Source organism: Babylonia areolata, chromosome 11 (assembly GCF_041734735.1).
Source record: "Babylonia areolata isolate BAREFJ2019XMU chromosome 11, ASM4173473v1, whole genome shotgun sequence".
Classification (NCBI taxonomy): domain Eukaryota; kingdom Metazoa; phylum Mollusca; class Gastropoda; order Neogastropoda; family Buccinidae; genus Babylonia; species Babylonia areolata.
This window is the reverse complement of record NC_134886.1, coordinates 39,287,026-39,292,025: the sequence shown is the minus strand read 5'-3', so window position 1 is coordinate 39,292,025 and position 5,000 is coordinate 39,287,026.

Genomic DNA, 5,000 nt, shown 5'->3' with positions numbered 1-5,000 from the left:
GTATTTCTTAGTGCGGTATTCAGGAAAGGGAGTATTCAAGTTTGCAGTTGTCTTGCAATTTTAAAGTAAACGGATGAATTAATCATTAATTTGTAGAGACGCTATGTCTCCAAAGGTGAAATAAATTCGAAGCAGGAATGTGTTAAACTATCAGGATGCAGCACTAACCAGACTGAAAAGGTGTAAGGGAAAAGTGTTGATGAACCCATAACGAAATTTTAACCTGACGGTTTGCGTGTGTCTGTCAAAGAATCATATTTATCCCTTTAAGATTGTTCTATTTGACTCACTTGTATTCGGCTCTCTCACTCTGTGTGTGTGTGTGTGTGTGTGTGTGTGTGTGTGTGTGTGTGTGTGTGTGCGTGCGTGTGTGTGTGTGTGTGTGTGTGTGTGTGTGTGTGTGTGTGTCCGTGGTAAACTTTGACATTGCCTTTGGGGGTTAGTCTGCTTGCTTCAGAACTAAACATGCATGGTTCGATCCCGCTTGCGTACCTTTTAACTTTCTTTCTTTTTTTTTCTCTCTCTCTCCCAAGCTTATTTGATATATATCATATTCAATACAGAGCATTTTTCAACGATGTGCTTTTTTTCTTCCCATTCCTTTTCTGGTTAAAGCACGAAACACAAGTGAGTCTTGAATTCAGGCTTTGCCTCTTGTTTGTTTTAGCTTCGTCTTCTTGCTATGATCTTTTCCCTTAAAAAGAAGACATTAGAGCCAGGGTCACAAACGCACACACACACACACACACACACACACACACACACACACACACACACACACACACACACACGCACGCACACACACACACACAGGAACGCATACAGAAACGCATACACGCACAGACACATATGTATATGTATATGTATATATATATATATATATATATATATACATATATATATATATATATATATATATATATATATATATATATATATATATATATATATATATATGTGTGTGTGTGTGTGTGTGTGTGTGTGTGTGTGTGTGTGTGTGCGTAAATATATAGTCATAATTCTCTCTCTCTCTCTCTCTCTCTCTCTCTCTCTCTCTATATATATATATATATATATATATGTATTCATTTATTCATTTATTTATTTATTTTTTCCAACATATTCCGATGAAGACCCCAAGCAGTCCACGGAACTAACACACACACACACACACACACACACACACACACACACACACACACACACACACACACACACATACACGCACACACACACATACACACACATGGCCTAGAGGTAACGCTTCCGCCTAGGAAGCGAGAGAATCTGAGCGCGCTGGTTCGAATCACGGCTCAGCCGCCGATATTTTCTCCCCCTCCACTAGACCTTGAGTGGTGGTCTGGACGCTAGTCATTCGGATGAGACGATAAACCGAGGTCCCGTGTGCAGCATGCACTTAGCGCACGTAAAAGAACCCACGGCAACAAAAGGGTTGTTCCTGGCAAAAATTCTGTAGAAAAATCCATGGTTGTTATTGATGATGATGATGATGATGATGATGTTGTTGTTGTTGTTGTTGTTGTTATTGACCTTGTTGTTGTAGTTGGTGGTGGTTGTGGTGTATGCATTGTTGTTGTTGTTGTTAAAGATCCTGTTTTGCAGTGGTGGTGATGGTGGTGGTGGTGGTGGCTGTGGTGATGTCGTTGTTGTTATTGATCTTGTTGTTGTTGTCGCTGTTGTTGCTGCTGCTGCTGCTGCTGTTATTGTTGTTATCAGAATTATCGAGTCTTCAGGGTCTGTGAGGCCAGAACACCATGAAAAGAGAACGGACAATGCCTTTCATTTCACAGCCTCCTGAGTTGTCAGCACACTCTTCTGAACACATCTTGGAGCCATTGTCATTGAAGACACCCTCAAGCAGATAACAACAACAACAACGACAACAAAAACGACAACAACAGCGCACTGGCCCCAGATGAACGTCTTCACACTAGAGGGAAATCATAATCTTGCTCCCCCCTCGCTGACAGAGCGTGGAGAGAAACCGCTCCCTAATTGCTTAGGATGTCCGGGCCCATAGTCTGATCATTTCGATAAACAACAAAAACAGTTCACAGAGAGAGATAAAAAAAACAAAAAAACAAAACAACCAACCAAACAAAAAACAAACAACCCAACAACAAACAACAAAGAGTGGTAACCCTCTCCTCACACAAGATGCACAACTTGAAACTCAGGTTGTGTTTGCTATTCATTCAGCTAGCACACAGGTAAAATAAAAGGTACATGGGAACAAACCCATATACTTCCGCTTCTCAAAAAACGGAAGCTCCGGGCTTGTCCTAATACCGATCATTTGACACGTGCACTTGTGTGACTTGTGCTAGTTGAAATGGGTAGCATAAGCAGCATTGACTTGAAGTTGTGTACCTTGTGTATGGAGAAAATAACCACTCTTTATTGTTTATTTAATCATTTATCAAGTCTAAAACCTCGTCATTTGACTCTCTCAGACTTTGGTCCGATTCGCAGACCAATTCTGAGCTTAGTTCTCAGACTATTATCAAATTCATTACGGACAAGTATTGTTCTAATGTCAAGTGTATATGCTTTAATAACCAGACAATTGAGCATATAATTTTTCACTGTAGCTTGATGAAGCCTTTTGTACACGAAAGTGTGTCTTCACAAGTGACTGAGAACGTTGATGTTTTTGACTTTTTGCATTCATTATCAGTTGTTTCGCTTGTCAGTTTAACGACTCCTCTTTTACGAAGTCCTTTAAGTAATTTCCTGTAACTGTATTTAGAGGTTTTTTTGTTTGTTTGTTTGTTTGTTTTGTTTTTCTTTCAAATTTCACCCACATTTTTACCCTCATTTGCCCAGTTTCCCCCAACCCTCCATTCATCCACATCTCCCACCCCATCTAACCGATAATACTCAGATGTGTTCATAAATACTTTTACAAAATGTCTTCAGTCACCGATATGTGTGACGGGACATTAAACAAAAATTCCTTCCTTAACTCACTCAGTACGGCCAGTCCTCTCTTCTCATCTACACAGACCCCTCGGATGTCCAGTGGGTGTCTGAATGACCCAACCTTTAGCTTCCGTCGTTAGAATTGTGGTATTCTTTGTCAACATTCACCTCTTCAGTATAAGAGCGTTCCGCTTGCAATATTTTGATGATGGTAATTGGGATGAAACGCTGTTAACGTCGTCTCTTTCGCCGTTCGTATGGAGAGAGTTAATCATTTACTCCCCAAACCTCATTATTCTGTAAGAAACAAACAAACACAACACCGGGTGCGAAAACTGAAATTGTAGTGAGCGGGTGGGACTTGTTGTTTGTTCCTCTTGTTCTTATTAGTCTTGTTCCCTTTCTTCTTGTTCTTGTTCTACTTGTACGAGGGTCATTCAATAAATAAGGTGAATTTTTCGGTATAAGGACTTCTAATACAGATAGAAGCTTACTTTTTTAATTTTTTTTTTTTTTGGTTTCACTTCTTTTTCACATGGATTTAATTTGTTTTGCAGATTAAAAAAAACTTTGAATGTTTTGGCGATTAACAAAGATGGCCGACCAAGAAGCATGCTCCAGGATTGAACAGCGGTCAGTTATCAAGTTTTTGGTTGCTGAAGGGTGCAAACCAGTTGAAATTCATAGGAGAATGTCAACTGTGTATGGTGCCACATGTTTCAGCCGAAAAAAATGTCTACAAGTGGGCTAAATTGTTTAAAGAAGGACGGAGCAGTTTGAAAGTGATGATGAAGTCAAAAGTGTTGTGAGCGACTGGCTGAGACATCAGTCCAAAGATTTTTACGCTGAGGGAATACGGAAGCTTGTGCACAGATGGGAAAAGTGTGTTACAGTGCTGGGAGACTACGTTGAAAAAAAAAAAAAAAGTAAGCTTCTATCTGTATTAGAAGTCCTTATACCGAAAAATTCACCTTATTTATTGAATGACCCTCGTATTTGTTGCTGTTCTTCTTCTTAGTCTTGTTCTTCTTGTTCTGCTGTGTTCTTGTAGTACTTCTTGTTCAGAAATCCTTCTTGCCTTTGTCCTTGTTGGTATCATTGTTGTTGGTGTTGGTGTTGTTGCTGGTATTCTTCTTCTCCTCCATCCCAATGGCCCGGGTTGTTCTGCTTCAGTTTCAGCAGCGCGGCTTGGTTGGGTTACGTAATGGAGATGTCACCTTTCTCTCTCTCTCTCTCTGTCTCTCTCTCTCTTTCTCTGTCTCTCTCCCAAGATCAGATGTTGCTGGGTCCTCTCTTCCTTCCACTCCTTTCTTACGTGTGTGTGTATAGAGGCTGCTGAACATGAGATGCGCGCATTATTATTATTTTTTTAATTAAAAAAAAATAAAAAAAATATATATATTATTATTTTTTGTCACAGATTTTTCTGTGTGATTTTTCTCCCCAGGGAGAGCGCGTCACTACACTGAGAGCGCTACCCTCTTTTTTTCTGCATGCGGTTTTTTTTGTTTTTTTTTAAATATTTTTTTCTATCGAAGAGAATTTTCCTACAGAATTTTGCCAGGGACAACCCTTTTGTTGCCGTGGGTTCTTATTACTTGGGTAAACTGCATGCTGCACACGTGACCTCGGTTTGTCGTCTCATCCGAATGACTAGCGTCCAGACCACCACTCAAGGTCTAGTGGAGGGGGAGAAAATACTGGCGACTATGCCGGGATTCGAACCAGTGCGCTCAGATTCTCTCGCTTCCTAGGCAGACGCATTACCTCTAGGCCATCACTCCACATTATAATTTCAAGAAGGCATACGTATAACTCTGTGTGTATAGAATGGAATAGAATACTTTATTGTCGCATAACCTTAAGGTTTATAAGACACATAACAATCTAAACATCATATATTTCTATCTGCTTAACTATCCATCTATCCCTTTTGTTGTGCATAACAGGTGTTCCAAAGAGAAAGAGTCGTGGGAAAAAAATGGCCCCAATCATTCTGGCAATATAAGCTTGCTAGGCTTGACATTTTGGACGATATATTATCTTTGAAGGAAATG